This window comes from Leopardus geoffroyi, chromosome B2, assembly GCF_018350155.1.
Source record: "Leopardus geoffroyi isolate Oge1 chromosome B2, O.geoffroyi_Oge1_pat1.0, whole genome shotgun sequence".
Classification (NCBI taxonomy): domain Eukaryota; kingdom Metazoa; phylum Chordata; class Mammalia; order Carnivora; family Felidae; genus Leopardus; species Leopardus geoffroyi.
Genome location: NC_059332.1, coordinates 135511124 through 135528886, shown reverse-complemented (window position 1 = coordinate 135528886; position 17763 = coordinate 135511124). Strand labels below are relative to the sequence as shown.

The window sequence follows — 17763 nt, the reverse complement described above, 5'->3', positions numbered from 1 at the left end:
ATTCCAACATTTTTCTAAGGACTTTCATAAATTACAGTCATCCTGAACAGATTATAAGCAGATTTTCCCAGACCCCCTGCAACTAGTGTTTCCTAAGGGATTGGGATTTACCATTCAAATGCACTCATGCAGCCTTGAATAAGGGACTGAGTTAAGTGGGGAGGGAAGCAGGGCTCACAGGCACGGTTTAGTTTTGCAGCCGACAGGCTCGATGGTAGGTTTCGATCCCAGGACCAAGGCTGGGACAGTGTGTCCCTGGAACCAGCATTTGCAATGGCTACTTCCTGATCCTTGGAGTATGACTAAGGGATAGGTCCTGGAGCCTTGCATTTGTTACGGTGGTTTACCAGTTGCCCGGATTCCTGAAGTTCACTTAGTGTCGCTGTCCTGTGCACACATTCTCCTGTGACCCATTCCTGGGGGCCCAGCCTAGAATCCCACTCCTTTAGCTCCAACAATTCTGTAAGCAGCTAATGCCCTGCATTAAATCCCTTTCTACATAAAATAACTATAGTGGACTCTGAGTGCAACTGAACCCCAACTTTCAGTAGAGATATGCTGAAGGCCCACAATATGCCAGGCTCTGTGCTACCCGTGAGAGTATAGACCTGAATTCATCTGTATTGAGCACCTCCTATGTGCCACAGATCGCTCTGAGAGCCCTTTCCTTTAAGACCTTATTGGTGATAATTACATTTGGACACCCGTGAAAATAATGACAGATGGTACATTATGATGCAACCAGTTAGGGCTATAACAGGAGATCTAAATAAAGTTATGGAGGAGCAGAAAAGACAGAGCGAGAGTTGGATAAGCCTTCAGAAGTGGGGTTCTACACCCCCTCAAGGGAACACTTCTATCAACTGCTCCTAGGCCTGCTTCGTTCTCTGCTTGTCCACCTGCTGGGGCTTACCACCCTTCACTTCAGCCAGGTTGGTCTTCTCCCGATTTCTCACCTCTCTGTCTTTGCTCATGTGACTCCCCAACACTGTGAGTGTTCCTCTTTGCCCACCAGAATTTCATTCCTCGTTCTCTGAATTCCTACAGCACTTGGGGGCCACACTCAGAGTTTTGCGCTCGGTCCCTGCCACGTGGGGCCTAGATAGTTAGTAACTGTCACCAATCTGCTTATTCAGCCTCACCGGCCCTTGGAAACAAGGGACAATTCACTAAGTGTGTGACAGTCCCTGGATAGGCAGCTAGATGAATTTCATTTGTGAGTCACCTGCTGAGTGAGTCACCTGCTCGTTCTCAGGGCCCTCAACCTTGCTGTCCTGAAATGACACCCACAGAAATAGGAGTTCAGGAAAGATGCAGGGACCAGTTTAAGGGTGCAGAGAGGACAAGAGAAGCAGGGAAAGGGGAGGGTCATACACAAGAAGTCAAATGCAAAAGCGAAAGGAAAAAAATACTTTGCGACTGGCTGGCTCCATCGGAAAAGCATGCGACTCTTGATCTCAGGGTGGTGAGCTTGAGTCCCACGTTGCGTGTAGAGCTTACTATAAAAAATAAATAAATAAACTAAAAAAGAAACCTTGCCTTAGGCTAGACAATACTTTTCTGTCTTCATTTGGCAGTATTTCCATTCTAGATGGTACCGGTTTGACTTTCTAAGTACCCATTCTATGAGTCACGTTCGATTCTTTTGATGCTCACATAAGGGTAACAACAGAGTCCAAGTTCCCAAGAATGCTCCCAAATGAAAAACCCCAGCCTGTCATTTGCAACCCCCGTCGGCTACGGCTGCACAAGCCACTGGAAGTTTCCAGGCATTTGCTAGAGTTTTATCATCCCGGTACCAAAAACAAAACACTGTCCATGCTTTTCTGTCCGCCATAACGCAGGAAAACCAACGCGCCTCTCTTCTTCTTGTGAGCTCAGAAAAATAAAATGTTTCTCCTGAGGACAAACTGGGATTTGGAAGGCTTTGCGGTATTTTTTTAATTCACGCACCTTCACATATCCCCGTACAGAGCAGTACACTTGAACAATGAAAAGGTCTCGTGGGCAGCAGACCCTCATAGAGTATGAGCATGGGTAAACACCAACCAGCACATGGAGATACATGGGTCTTAAATGGGTCCAAGATTTTTGAACTTGGGACTCAGAGGCCCTTGCTTTCAACACAGAGACTCTTGCTCATGCTGTTGTGATTCTTCCCCGGGGAATCTTCCTAGACACCATTTATTCTAGACGCTCCCAAGACAGAAATAACTCCCTCGATGCTGGGTACGCCAGGAAGGCATCCCCTAACTCTTTGAGGCCGCTGGAGACTTATTTATCACATGTTGCCGACGATTGCTCCTGAGAGTTGTATTCCCGCACCAAAGGTGAGGTGGGACCCGTCCCCACACGCACACTGGGCCCTGCCCACCAGCCCCCTTCAGATCACCAGCACGCCTCCCCTGACCCAGCACTGGGGGTTCTCAGAGTCAGTCCAGGCAGCTATTTCCCTCATTTGTCAAATGACAAAAAGAAACAAAACAAACCAACCACCACCACCAAAACCTAGGCCCAGATGGCGTTAATACCCCAGCCAAGGCCACACTGCAGGATAAATTCCAGACCCTCAAGTTCGTCAGGGGGTCCCCATTTGGATAAAGTCCAAACAGCTTAACAGTGCACAGGAAGCTCGTTGTGACCTGACTCTCCAGCTCCAGACCTTCTGACTCTTGCTGACTCCTCCAACCCTGCTGAAGTCGCCGATGTCTGAGACTCACGGTGCCCGTTCTCAGTCAGACGCTCGCTAGAACACCCTTCTCCAGCGTCCAGCCCTACCGCCTCCTATGCCTTCTCCTGGCTCATTCCCACTCATCTTTTGGGTCTCAGCACCTCATTCACTCCGTCAGTTAATCCACAGGCGTTCTGCTAGTTCTTACCCCACACACACCACGGCAGGTGCCAAGGATACGGCAGTGAACAAGCGAACCTGGTCCCCACCCACCCGGATTTTGTGGCCCAGTGAAGAGACACAAACAGGCAGTAATAAGATTCTGAGATGCAGTGTGACAGGCTGTGTATTCAGGGTTCTCCAGAGAAACAGAACCAATAGGCAATAGAAGATGTGTGTGTGTGTGTGTGTGTATGTGTGTAAAGAGATCTATTATAAGTAATCGGCTCATGGGGCCAATTGATTACGGAAGTGGGCAAGTCTGAAAATCTGCAGGGTGTGTTGTCAAGCTAGAGACCCATGAGAGCCAATAGCGTTGTTGTTGTCCAAGTCCGAAAGCCGGAGAACGGGAGAGCCAATGGTATGGTTGCAGGCCAACGGCCAGCAGGCTAGAGATCCACAAAGAGCCAGAATTTCAGTTCGCATCCAAAGGCAGAAAAAAACCCAAGTCCCAGTCCCAAGGCAGTCAGGCAGAAGAAATTTTCCTTTACTTGGGGGAGGATCGGCCCTTTTTTTTTTTTTTTTCTGTTCGGGCCTTCAATTGATTGGGTGGGGCCCACCCACACAAGGGAGGGCAATCTGCTTTACTTAATCTACCAATTTAAATGCTAACCCCCTCTAAAAACACCTTTGCAGCAATACCCAGAGTGATGCTTGACCTAATATCCGAGCACCCCTTGGTCCAGTCGTGTTGATACAAAAAATTAACCATCATGGTCCTTATCATATCATAATGCCTGTTGGCTTGCCTGCCTCTCCCACTAGCCTGTAAACCGCTCAATGTTCCTACAGTGCTGTTAAGACCTTGCTCTGAAGTCACACCAACTAGGTTAATGTCCCAGCTTTCCTACTCTTAGCTGGATTCCTAGTCAAGTTCTCTAACAACCCTGAGGCTCAGTTTTATTTGTGAAAAGGGATAGCGATAGTTCCTACCAGTCTCACAAGAAAGTCATAAGGATTAAACGAAGTGATACATGGGAGGGGCACCTGGGGGGCTCAGTCGGCTGGGCGTCCAACTCGGTTTTGGCTCAGGTCATGATCTCACGGTTCGTGGATTCGAGCCCCACGTCGGGCTCTGGGCTGGCAGCACGGAGCCTGCGTAAGATTCTCTCTCTCTCTCTCTCTGCCCCTTTCCTGTTCGTGCTCTCTCTTTCAAAATAAATAGATAAACATTTAAAAAAGTAATACATGGGAAGTGCTTAGTGCTGTGCTGGCCCATAGTAGGTCCTCAGAAAATAGGGGCCATTTCTATCATTTCGTGGCTGAAATCCAGCAGCCAGCAGAACTTCCTGCATGTGACAGGCTCTCGATTGGACTTGCTCGGCATCCCCCTGCTTCCCATTTCTTGACTGGCCAGCAAGTCTGTCTGTGCCCAAGAGCATCTAAGGCCCTAACGTTGCATAGTTCCCTCCAGACAGGTACAGCAAGAGGGGAAAGTGTCTGATCTCGTCTGAAGGAAGATGATGACAAGATAGACAGATATTTGTGTGAGACTGTGGAGTGCCCAGAGCAGCTAGACCAGGAACTATTCCCACCAGGTGACGAACGTGTTGTCTGGAGTGATTGGCCCCGTCCAGCTAAGATCTTCAGTTAACAGCAAGACTGACTTCAATCAGGCAGTTGACGTTCAGCCAATTACTTTTTTTTTTTTTTTTTTTTTTTTTTTTTTTTAAGACAGAGAGATACAGAGCATGAGTGGGGATGGGGCAGAAAGAGAGGGAGACACAGAATCCAAAGCAGGCTCCAGGCTCCGAGCCATCAGCACAGAGCCCGATGCACGGCTCGAACCCACGGACTACGAGATCGTGACCGGAGCTGAAGTCGGACGCTCAACCGACTGAGCCACCCAGGTGCCCCTGGCCAATCACTTTTGAAAGGAGGAGACCTCAGGATGGTCCACCAGTCAAACATCTGATTTCCACTTCAAGGAGAAATAGTAGTCAGCGGAATGACTCAACACTGGGCAATTTCATCTTTTTCCATCAGTAAGAATGTTTCCGTCTTCCTCAAGGGCTTTAGAACCAGTTCCTTGTTAGGGTTAGGGTTAGGGTTAGGGTTAGGGTTAGGGAACTCAGTGGTGTGATAGTGTCTCCTACGATGATCTTCCACCTGTGGCCACGGAATGAGTGCAGGATGGGATCGCCAGACTCTGCCTCCCATTACTCTGTATCACAGTCACTGCACCTGTAAAAAAAATGGGGACAATCACCTTCCCTATACTTCAGGCTGAGATCTTGTGATATGACATCTGTACCAATTAGGCGCTACTCGTGAAAAGGGTACGAAGAGTACACCGTGTTACACATATACACGGCGGTAGCATTCCCTGGGAGGAATTCAGCCCGAAGGCCTTGAACAACCAAAACTAATTCTTCCATGGGAATAAGTGTAAAGTGGGAGATATAACTTGTCACAGCATGTAAATCAACAACCATGTAGTAAGGCTTTAAGAAATTATCTGGCATTATCTCTAATATTTCAGCGAGCGCTCTTCCTTCCAAAGCTAATAGCATCGTGCATCCTGTGTGCTCGGCCCTCGTCATAGCTTTTTGTTCCTATTTTTCATTCCAACCCATCCTTCGGCACTAACACCACCAACTACATGAGCTAAAGATAAACAGATAAGCTATAAAAAAGATGCTAAATTTAAAAAAAAAAAAGATGCTAAATGATAACCACAGGAAATGTTAAAATAACAGCACTGTGGCCCCCAACATCAATCTGGCTGGGGGCCGTGGGCATATACCACAGTGAAGTTTGGAATTGGCAATTTGTTTTTCAGCTACAGGGCACTGCCTCAGGAGCAGGGCGTAAACACAGCTTACAGTTCGACAAGCCCAGTACGAAAGATGGGCACTGTGGGTTGAACTGTGTCTCCCTTAAAAGATTTTGAAGTCCTAGCCCCGACCCCATACCTGTGTATATGACCGTATTTGGGAATAGCATATTTGCAGATGATCAAGGTATGGTAAAGTCATTAGGGTGGGCCCTAATCCAATATGACTGGTATTCTTATAAGAAGGGGAAATTTGGACACAGAGACAGACAGACATAGAAAGAAGACAATGACAATGTTGACACACGGGGAGAAGACGGCCATCTACAAGCTACGGGACACCTTGGGCTCCCAGAAGCTAGGAAATCTTCTCCTTCACACGCCTCAGGAGAAACCAACATTGCCAGCACCTTGATCTTGGCCTTCTGGCCTAATGAACTAAGTAAGAGAGAATACGTTTCTGTTTAAGGCATCCAGTTTGCAGCAGCCCTAGCGAACTAATGTATTAAACTTACTTTTGATTCTTTTGGGGGGATTCTCCTCCATAAGGTAGTATTTCATCAATTATTTAAATGTCATACTGGAGCCCCCGGGGTGGCTCAGTCGGTTAAGCGTCCAACTTCGGCTCAGGTCATGATCTCACCGCTTGTGGGTTCGAGTCCCGCGTCGGGCTCTGTGCTGGCAGTTCGGAGCCTGGAGCCCGCTTCAGAGTCTGTGTTTCCCTCTCCCTCTGCCCTTCCCCTGCTCACGCTCTGTCTCCCTCCCTCTCTCAAAAATAAATAAACATTAAAAAAAAGGTTTTAAACCAAACAAAAAATGCTGAAGTTTCCCAGAGAAGAGAGGTTCTGCCTCAAAGCTACAGCACTAACTCTTGCTTGGGTTCCCAGCCTGGCATTCTGTCCAACAGGTTTTGAACTTGCCAGCCTCTACAACACATACATAAATTCCTTAAAATGATAAATTATACACACACACACACACACACACGTCGAAATACACATACACATAGACACCTATGCATATACAGATACACGCACACGTGTATTTATGTGTCCTTGGTTCTGTTTCTCCAAAGGGCCCGGACTGAAACGTTATTTGAAAATCACAGGATTAAGCATTGAAGATCTGGATCTGAGCCCCAGATCCATCCTGTCCCGGCTCTGGGAAGTTCAGAAATTTCTGGGAAGGCCTAACACCTCTTCAGAAATTCTCCTCGAGCTTTAAATCCCTCATCTACAAAGCAACAATACAAAAAATTTTTTTTCCGAATAATCCTGCTTGCCTCACCTACTCGATAGAGTTGATGCGGATACCAAATGAAAACACATTTTAAACACTAGAATGCCACGCTGATACCCGTTATTAAATTCCAAGGGCATATTTCTTACCGATGTCAGGCATCTATTTCTTTTCTTTCAGACCTTGCAACATCGGCCTCAAGATGGGACACTAAAGGAAGGCGCTCAGCTTCAGCTGGAAAGAATAAAGACAGGGTGGCCTGAGGTCACTGAGAGTCAGTTCGAGGGGGTAATCAATACGCCGCCACCGGGGCTGTCCTGGCAGGTGGCTTGGGGAGGACAGAGGAAGACAGAGAGCACCTGTACGCCCGCTGTTGGCATGGAGACAGAGGAAGAAGCTCTTTCCCATCAGTCGGCCCATCTCTTAGGAGACACACGAGCAGGAAACCGAACAGGCGTTGTGGCTGCTGTCGGTCCCCGGTGTCCCAGGCTGCTGTCCCCGGCGACACAGAGCCTGTGTGGGGTGTCCCCAAGCACCGCCAAGCAGGCCACCGTGTGATGTCAGAGGCGGGGAGGGAACCGCCTGACCTACTCCGGAGCAAGACATGGGCCTTTGGACAGGTGTGTGGCATCTTCACAGGAGGCCTGATGTCACCTCGGAGGAGCGCCACCGAGCTGGTGCCTCCCTGGGGGTTAGCGGACTGAGAAGTGGCCAGAGAGGGGAGGGGAGTGCGGGATGCGAGCCCAGCTGGGCACAGTGTGTGCTCGTGAGCCAGCGTCCGGGGCGGGCGTGCGGGATGGGAGAGTGTGGACACGCCAGCTGGGAAACTGGCAAACAGCGCCTCTCCTGGCCGTGCTTGGGACTCGCTCCAGCGTCCTCCCTGTCCACGCAGACGGCAAACTGCTGGTTTCGTGGGGCTCCTCCGGTTGCCCCCGGTGACTTTCCGGTTGCTCCCACGCCCCCCCGGGGGGGGGGGACTGCAGAGAGCTCGGCCGCCACCGTCTCCGCCTTCCCGAACCCTCCACGCCTACCACTTCTCTCCCCGTGTCCTTCCCAAAGCCAGATGACGCGGCACCTGTAGGGCCACAGGGCCGTTTAGAATTTCCCTGGTCTCCCGGGATGCCAGGTTTTATCCGGGCCAACAGACTTTCTGAGAACAAAATCCTTTCTTCGCAGATTCAACAGAGCCAACCCATTCCTCTAACAGTGTAACTCTAACTTTAAAACGTGTCCAGGGTGACTGCTGTGAGCTTGTTCGAAGCCCCACTGCCTACGGCCAGGGATTTCCTCGTTTTCTCGGAGCTCCTTACCAGACATTGTCATCATAAAGATGGATGTCGTACTCAGCCCCTCGAGACCCGTCACACTTCTATATTTTCAAGACTGTTGTGTGTTAATATTTTCTTTGTCTTCCGGGATTACCTCCATTCCCCATATGTTCTCCACCCCCCAGAGTGTCATAAAAATCAAAAGCCTTGATCAGCTTGCACCATTACTATGCCAAGCAGTTCGCGCGCGTTTATGGCTACGTTTCCAAGGAGCCCTGCCTCTCCCATTTGTCCCCATAACAGCATCTGCGCTGGAGCTCCACCCCCTAGAGGCACGAGACAGTTCCCAGGCTGCCCCCCTGCCCAGGCCATCCTCGGGTTTCTGGAAGTGGGGTAAGCCTCACTCTATTAGAACTCTATAGAATTCTTCAGATATATGCGATACACATCTGAGCGCAGGCAAGAAGTTCCGTATGTAAAGAAACGATAAAGGTTTGTGCCAGCAACATGTCAAAAGGAAGGAAGGAAAGAAGGGAGGGAGGGAGGAAATCAGTCATCCTGGACTGTCGGGCAGAAAGGGGAGGTGACAGCTTTTGTGCTTCTCCAGAAGCACATTTGATGATATCTAGTAAGTGTAGGGGCACGGAGAGCCTTCTTCCCAGCAGTCCTCAGGCCAGGGCCGGGCACGATGCTGACAAGATGGCCAAATCCAGCGGGCACGGCTCTCGAGTTAGAAATGGTTTTTACGTTTTTACAAGGTTGGAAAGAAGGTGGCGGGAGGGAGAGATGAAGGGCAGAGCCTGTCAAAAGCTCTGTGGCCCGCAGGGGTGCCTGGCTGGCTCAGTCGGTTGTCTGACTCTTGGTTTCGGCTCAGGTCATGATCTCACGGTTTGGGAGTCTGAGCCCCATGTCGGGCTCTGTGCTGATAGCACGGAGCCTGCTGGAAAGTCTCTCCCTCTGCCCCTCCCCTGCTCTCTCTCTCTGTCTCAAAATAAATAAATAAACTTAAAGAAAAAAAAAACAAACCTCTGTGGCCCACAGAGCTTAAAATATGTATGGTCTGGCCCTTTCCAGAAAACGTTTGAAAAGTTTGCCCTGGAGTTTTCCAAACTTGTCTGATCATCTCACCTGTGGACATTATCACACATACAGATCCACGCTTTCGACCAGCCCATCGGCCATCATCGCATTGTTTGTAATCACTAGAAGTCAGAGCTGACCTAAATCCGCGAGCAAATGGACGCCTCCCTTAGAATAAATGTGGTGGCCACGAGCATTAAGACAGGAAATTCTTGGGGCGCCTGGGTGGCGCAGTCGGTTAAGCGTCCGACTTCAGCCAGGTCACGATCTCGCGGTCCGTGAGTTCGAGCCCCGCATCAGGCTCTGGGCTGATGGCTCAGAGCCTGGAGCCTGTTTCCGATTCTGTGTCTCCCTCTCTCTCTGCCCCTCCCCCGTTCATGCTCTGTCTCTCTCTGTCCCAAAAATAAATAAACGTTGAAAAAAAAAAAATTAAAGACAGGAAATTCTCACGTGTAAAAAGCACGTCGCAGATAGAGAAATGGAGTGTGATCCTATTGACGTGAAGTTCTTCACGTAGTCGCATTTGTGGAACTTCCATAAGTAGTGGAATTATGAAGAACCCCATGGGAAGGCCAAATATCAAATTCACGTTAAAAGCTGCCTATACAGATGGAAAGGCAGGGGTCAGCCAGGGCTTCGATATAATCTGGAATGACAAATAGATACATAGACAGATGATAGAGTGCAATAGAGCAATCAGTATTGTGATATCACTCCCTAGATTTTTCTGTACACCAGAAATGATTTACTTTAACGGTTTTTTAAAAAAATTACTCTTGACCTTCCTAATAGATATTCCAGGAAGCCAAAGCCTTTTAGGGTTAATATGTGGGTCACGTGAAAGAAAACTCCCTATTTTCTGGCTCCTTTTCCAATGATTCATCGAGCAGTGAAGATTTTAAAAATCAACTGGATTTTTCTGGTTTTAGGAGGAAAAGTCAGCAGGGTCCATGTTTGATTAAGGAGGCTCTCCTTCTCCTAAAAATGCTTTTCCCCCTGAGACTTTCTGGCTAAAAAAGGGAACGTTGCTTCCTTCTGGAAATGCTGGGCAACATCTTCCTTAAAATACTGTGGACAGGTGGAGACCAGTTCAGGGAAGAGCCAGGAGAGATAGCCAGCAGGCGGGGGTGGGGGGCAGGCGGAGGGGGGTTACGAGAGAGCAGCCTCTGCCCTTCTAGCTGGCTCACAGCCACAGGTCGCTGGGAGAAGGAAGAATGCAAGCTGAGGCAGCAGGAAAGAAATCCTACAGATGACGCTTCCAGAAACTGGAGCTGCCAGAGGCAGGAGAGACCTACAAATGAAACCTTGAGGCCAGAGGGAGGTCTCTGCTAATTGGAGTATATAATTCAAGCGGTGAACACAGCACAGAGCCCTAGAGGGGCTGACTGCAGGTGTAATTAAAGATGATATTCCATAACCTTGTCCTTGATTTAGGAACACTGGCCCCGAGGAATGCTGGGGGAACACAGGTGTGCCTCGTTAGATGAATCTCTCCTTCTTTGAACTCAGGTATAGGAGGGCCATTTCCCACCTGTAATTTGGCCCACCGGGATGGCTTTTGGATTGAGGATACTTGCTCAGCTCGCCGCCTTCATACACTGGCCAAATGTGACCCCCAGAGGGAGAAATAATACAAATACATTTGAATAAGAAAAGTAGAAAGTCTGGGGGCGTCCGGGTGGCTCAGCTGGTTTAAGCGTCCAACTTCGACTCGAGTCATGATGTCGTGGATCGTGGGTTCGAGCCCTGTGTCAGGCTCTGTGCTGACAGCTCAGAGCCTAGAGCCTGCTTTGGATTCTGTGTCTCCATCTCTCTCCGTGCCTCCCCTGCTCTCTCTCTCTCTCTCTCTCTCTCAAAAGTAGATAATAAACATTAAAAACATTTTTCAAAAAGTAGAAAGTCTAATTTGCAGACAACAAGGATCAAAACTCTAGGATCTTCCACTCCTCTGAGCATCTAACTACAGAATTCGAGAGCCTGAGATTTCTGGGGTACAGATGCTTGTCCCTCATGGGCAGGTGCTCCAGAGATGGCCTTGAAGACTTACCACGCACTCTCAACTCCATTGAGCTCCCCCCGGCTTCACCCGACTGTGGTTTGGCAGAATCAGACAGACCACGGGAACCGACCAAGAAGCAAAAGGGAAGAGAAAACACAAAGGTCTTAAGGGTAGTGATTATTATTTTTTTTTTTTAATCAGAAATGAGCAAGAAAAGTATTCTAAGTAGCTACGTGCAGTATCTTCCTAATCACAGAATAGTAACAAGGCACTTTGTGTCTACACACAGGGCTTAACACACATGCAAAATCTAATGCTGTAATTTCCCCACTTCGTAAAGGAAGCAAGGGACGGGCCTTAAGGCAGTGCTGAAAATCACAGAGAGTGAGCAGCGTTCAGGCCTGATTCCCAGCCCAGTGCTGTTGGGGGAGGGGGTGAGAGGCACCGCATCTGCGCGGCGTCTCGCGCTTCCAATCTGATGAACATACTATGTTGCTGCTGCAGGTGTTTATCCGGGGCTGGACTTTTTGGCATCAATTACTCGTTTGCTTCTTTCTATGCCTGGGCAGAATCACTTGCCCAGGGACACCGGCCTGGGTTGTGACAGATCCGAACGTTCTTCTCACTCTGTCGACCTCCCAGAGCCCACCTGATGCCCACAGGAGAATCACCACGAAGACCAGACCCTTCCGCACCCGCTCCCTTCCTTGCAGCTTTCTGTCTCACAGCCACCAGGGTGTTTTTCTGAGCCAGGCCCTTCCCTGCCGTATTTGCCTCGTGTGAAGTGTCTCGTGAAGGAAATGTTCAGATGAACAAACGAGAATCACAGACTGCTTAATCTAGCGCCCAGGGCCTCCCTCAATATATGCTTCGTTTCGCTAGCTTTTATTGTCAATGCTGAGAGATGCCCATACTTTGGAGAGGCCTGTATCACAGGACAGGAGCCAAAGGACATGACGCCCCCCCCCCTTCCTAGCTCAGAGGACCGTCCAGCTTGGAAACTTGGTTCGATTTATGACTACAAACTACACACAGTTGGGCAGAATTGGCTTTATACTCAGACGGCCAACGTTGAAATGGAATCTTTCCCATCCACTGGCTGTGTGGCCTCAGGCTACTTAACCTCTCCAAGCCTCAGTTTCCTTATCTAGGCAACGGGGCCCACAAGGGCTTCGTGAGGCAAATACAGCCTGTATCCAAATGCACCCGCATAGAGGGGACTCAGTGAAAGGTGGCTGATGTCGCCACCACTTGCTCGGGGCGGGGTTGGCAACAATGACCGTGCCCCTGGGTAAAAGCATGTAGCCGTGGGCGCTGGCCGGGCAGAACACGCGGACGCCGGAGGCACGCCGCCCGGAGTTATCCGAGATGAACAATGGAAGAGCCATCTTGGGCCCGCTCCCGCCACCACTGCTCTGGGACCATTCTGGGGGAAAACACGAACCCCTCCCCCTCCCCCCAATTCTTCACCACGTCTTTAGGGATAAGTTTTACCCCCTGCACTCTCGGGGTCTGCCCTAAACTTTCCTGCTGGAGCTGGATGCTGTTTTCGTCCTGTTTTGTCACATTCCCCACAGACGCCCTTTGGGGATCAGGAAACTGGGTTCCAACTGACCATCGGCCTCTTCTCTCAGAAGAAAAATGCCTCTGGCTAAGCCTTCTCGGCCAGGGCCTGTTGGAAACTTCCAGACCCTCTGTGCAGTCCCCCGGGCCCAAGCACACAGTCTAGGCAGGGCGGACCATGCTTGGCCAGCCCCGAACATAGGTATGAGGTTCCCAGGGGCACTGGGTGAGGCACCTTGCACAGCGATGTCTTACTCGATACTCGAACGCTACAGACATGTAATCAGCCGTAAGTGGTCTCCCCAACACCTGACCCTATATGCTTACCCCAAGATAACTATTGATGACAAAGTATTCTTCCACTTTTTAAAATGTATATAATCTTATGTATATGGGATTTGCATGAAAAATGGGATTACATTGGGGCGCCTGGGTGGCTCAGTCAGTTGAGCATCCGACTGCGGCTCAGGTCATGATCTCACAGCTCATGAGTTTGAGCCCCGCATGGGGCTCTGTACTGACAGTTCAGAGCCTGGAGCCTGCTTGGGATTCTGTGTCTCCCTCGCTCTCTGCCCCTCCCCTATTCATGCTCTGTCTCTCTCTTTCTCTCTTTCTCTCTCTCAAAAATAAATAAGCATTAAAAAATTAATAAAAAATAAGATTATATTAAATCCTTTGCTATAATTTCCTCTGCTCTCTTGGTAACCAACACCCTGTTGGTGTATCATCTTCTTAAAACTATATGTTTATTGACAGGCATGGGTTGGTTTCCATTTTTCCCTATTACAGAAACACTGTCACAAAGAAACTGTATGGGTATATTTGTACAAGTATTAGTTACATTTTTAAAAATATAACTATTGAAGCAAAAAATATTAACGTTTTATATTTTAATCAATATTTCTAGTCTCTTTTTGAGAGAGAGAGAGAGAGAGAGAAAGCATGAGAGGGGGAGGGGGAGGGGCGGAGGGAGAGGGACAGGGAGAATCCTAAGCAGGCTCCAAGCTCAGCACGGAGTCCAGTTGCAAGGTTCGATCTCACCACCCTGGGATCATGAACGGCGTCAAAATCGAGGGTCAGACACTCAACTGACTGAGCCACCCAGGGGCCCCTTAATAAATATTTCTAAGTTGCCCTCCTAAAGTATGGTATCAGTTTATACTGCCTATCCAGGTCCGTCTTTTGGCAAAGAGTTTGACATTCTCTCAGCTTGGCTCCTAATTGTAAATGGGACATTATACTGCTCACATCACAGGGCTGGTGCAGACAACTGACATTCGATGGCCATTGGTGGTCCCCATTCCCCACCTTTAACTAGCCCTCCCAGCCTCACGTACCCAGACCCTCCCCTTCAATAAGGAATTGGACGAAAGCAAAGATGATTACAGTTTAAGGCTCCTACCAGGGGTATGTGTGGGCAACGTTGAGGGAGAATGGATGTCCAATCACGGGGTCCCCAGCACTGATGTGGTGGGGGGACTGCAGTATTCCAGAGGAAGGAGGGCGGGGCACGAGACCTCCCGTGGCAGCTGAATCCTCACTGGCTGGTGCCTGCTAAACACCACCAACTCTACCAACTCTAAGCCTGTTCCCTAGAGGATTCTTTCTTTCAAAAGATGGGACACATAGCTTAGCCTCCAGGCCACCATTCAGGAGGAGGACAGAGGGAGCCGTAGCATTATTTTAAAAGCCTGATATGTGGTATGGTGGGCAAGCTTCGTCCACCTTCTCGAGGAGACGGTTCACTCTGATACCGACAGGTAATTTAAAAGCTTTTATGGAGCCTTGAGTGGAACCCAATGAAACCTGCAATCTCGGCCAATTCAATAGAAGCGTCTGAAAAGTTGGTCACAAAACATCCTTCCCTAATCCACAGCAGACATTAACATAGACTTTGCTGATTGTCAATGAATAGCCTCCAAGGACTTTTGCAAAAACTGACAACACAAAAATTATGACTCCCTTGTAGTGAAGTTAGTACCTGAGGGAGATATTGGGTTGATTACTGGTTATGATTTGAAAGCCCCTTTATTTCCGCTTGTTTTTCCCTGGACAGTCATCACTGAATGAACATGAAGTTTGATACTTACTGTTGGTCACAGGGGGAGTTCCAGCTCTTTCAGGGCCTCTGCCTTCAGGCTCTGGGGCTCATTAGACACACGGCTTTTTCTGGTTCATAATACGGGTGGATGAGGCATTCTGAATCGCAGGCAGTCGAAGGGTGAGCAGGCACTTAGACGGGGCAATTTCTGCTGCTAACGTTACATATGCAACTGATCTGTGTAGTGGCATTAAGAAGTACCTTGGGGCACCTGGGTGGCTCAGTCAGTTAAGTGTCTGACTTCGGCCCAGGTCATGATCTCACAGTTCATGAGTTCGAGCCCTGCATCGGGCCCTGTGCTGATGGCTCAGAGCCTGGACCCTGCTTCGGATTCTGTGTCTCCCTCTCTCTGCGCCTCTCCCCAGCTTGTGCTCTCTCTCTCTTTCTCAATAATAAATAAACTTTAAAAAACAAGTTTAAAAAGAAGTACCTTTAGTGTTTCTGCCATATTAAGATCATAAATGATGGAGCAGTGCTTTGGATTAAATGAGACTCATGATAATACATGAGCAAAAACAGTCAAGAGCTTACTTCCTCTTAGAAGGTATCAAATATTTTATAGAATTTAAATTCCCGGCCCAAATATAACACAAGAGCTTTCTTCCTTTGCACACCTATGAAACAACAAAACAATGCACAAGAGAAGTGGTTTGTCAAGGGGCAAGTCACTGTTCTTACCTTCTTTTCCTTCCCCCTCCCCCGCCCCCCGCCCCCGGGACTGTTTACCAGTATTCACAGGCTTGTCTCAATTTGCTTGATCACCTAAACAAGATTGCAGAAGTGAGTGGGAGTAGGGGTTAAGGTGTGGAAAGATTTTCCTGCAGGTGCCCTTTCACAACACAGGGTGTGCTGCTTAGGCAATGGCATCGTCAGTTGAAACAGACTAAACCTGAAAGAGGGGAAAAAAATTCCGGCAACGTGGATGAATCTTTTTTTACACGCATGAATTTTTTTGCTTATTTCTTTATTTTGAGAGAGAGAGAGAAAGAGAGAGCACGAGTGGGGCAGAGGCAGAGAGAGAAGGAGAGAGAATTCCAAGCAGGCTCCATGCTGACATAGCGCAGAGCCCGACGTGGGGCTTGAACTCACAAACCGTGAGATCGTGACCTGAGCCGAAATCAAGAGCCGGGTGCTAAACCTACTGAGCCACCCGTGCGCCCCACAGCATGGGTGAATCTTGAAGCTATTATGCCCAGTGAAATAAGCCAGACGGAGAAGGACAAATATGAGATTTCACTTACAGGTTGGACCTGGAGTGGTCAGTCTCAGAGCGACAGAAACTACTTTGGTGGTGACCTTGGGTTGAGGGGAGGGTGAATGGGGAGTTACCATTTAATGGGCAGAGAGTTTCAGTTGGAGAAGTTGAAAAAGTTATGGAGACGGATGGTAACTGATGGTTGCATAATATACTTAATGCTACAGAAATGACGCTTGAAAATGGCTAAAATGTTACATTTTGTGTTACGTATATTTTACCATAGAAAATAAAATTGCCAAAAAAAAAAAAAAAGAGAGAGAGAGAAGAGAAATAGACTGTGAATTTGGGCGTGTTGGAGGTGCATCTACTCAAAAGGCTTGTGATCAAGGGAACCCATGCACGGAACCAATCCCGGAAAGCAGAGGAGGAAAGACACCTGAAATCTACCTCCTGAACAAGCCGGTGCATGCGCACGAGGGGGTACGGGACCAGCCCCCTTCCAGGCGTCTCTACCAGGCGGGCTGGGAGATTCTATCATCTCTGGGAGATTCTATCATCCATGAAGGAATTCAGCAAAGTGGAGCATCTGAGCATGAGGGGGAGGAAAGGGATTGGGAAATCCAGGCAGGGGAATCCAGGAAGGAGATTGGATTGGATCCCCATCCAGGAGATCGGGAAACGAGGCCAAGGAGGGGAGGCTGGGCTTGCCACCGGCTATTCTGGGACACCAGCTTCCTGCGTGGCTGTGGCCTCCAGACTTCCAGGTTCTTCACCAGTTCTAGGTATGGACATTTTGAGAACCCAGTGATAGCACAGACCTTCTTGTCTCCAAACTGTTCATGCCTCTCTGCCACTTCCCGTGTCCTTCCAGTTTCTGGCACTCTCTCTGGCACATGATCTCTCTTTGTTGCTCTGTGTGTGGCTCTCTCTCTCCTGCAAAGTTTCGGAGGTCTTGAGGACCTCCTAAGCCTACATGAGCTGTAGCAATAGGAACTCTTAGCTTAAAGACATTGGCAGGGAGTTCTCTGCACACGTTTGGAACAGAAAATAAGATTCAAGAGTGGGAAAAAAAACTATGCTTTCCCCGCCCCCCCCCAAGTTTGGGAGGTTTTATTTCACTTCTCACCCATCACCAATTTCAGAGAGAGGTAATTCTCTAGGGCTTTGGGGTATGCTTTTGAAATGATGCATACCTACACTATAGATTGTACACTTTGGGTCCCCCTGTTGGGATTGCCGCTAAAAAGAGCGAGGTTCCGTGTTAAGTGCCATAAAAATATTTTTTAAAGATTAATGATCCGGGGTGCCTGGGTGGCTCAGTCGGTTAAGCGTCCGACTTCGGCTCAGGTCATGATCTCACAGTTCGTGGGTTCGAGCCCCGCGTCGGGCTCTGTGCTGACGGCTCGGAGCCTGGAACCTGCTTCGGATTCTGTGTCTCCCTCTCTCTGCCCCTCCCTCACTCGCACTCTGTCTTTCTCTCTCTCAAAAAATAAGTAAAACATTAAAAAAATTTTTTTTAAAGATGAACGTTCCTATCTCTCTCTGTATCCACAAGCGATCAGAAAGGGGGCTTTGTCAGTAACGTCCCCTTTTACGATTCTAATCGACAGCAAGGGAACATTTTCCTGCTACTAACAATAGAAACACCC

General features: G+C 48.8%; 1 long non-coding RNA gene across 2 annotated transcripts in view; it reads right to left on the bottom strand.

The window, feature by feature from the left end:
* LOC123609166 overlaps positions 1-17763 on the bottom strand; it is a 28344-nt gene that overhangs the window by 7852 nt on the left and 2729 nt on the right. For both annotated transcript variants that reach the window (XR_006717639.1, XR_006717640.1), the window contains exons 2-3: positions 11301-11343; positions 4987-5074 (exon numbers count right to left, since the gene is read on the bottom strand). This is a non-coding gene — a long non-coding RNA (uncharacterized LOC123609166). The remainder of the gene's footprint in view (positions 1-4986; positions 5075-11300; positions 11344-17763) is intronic.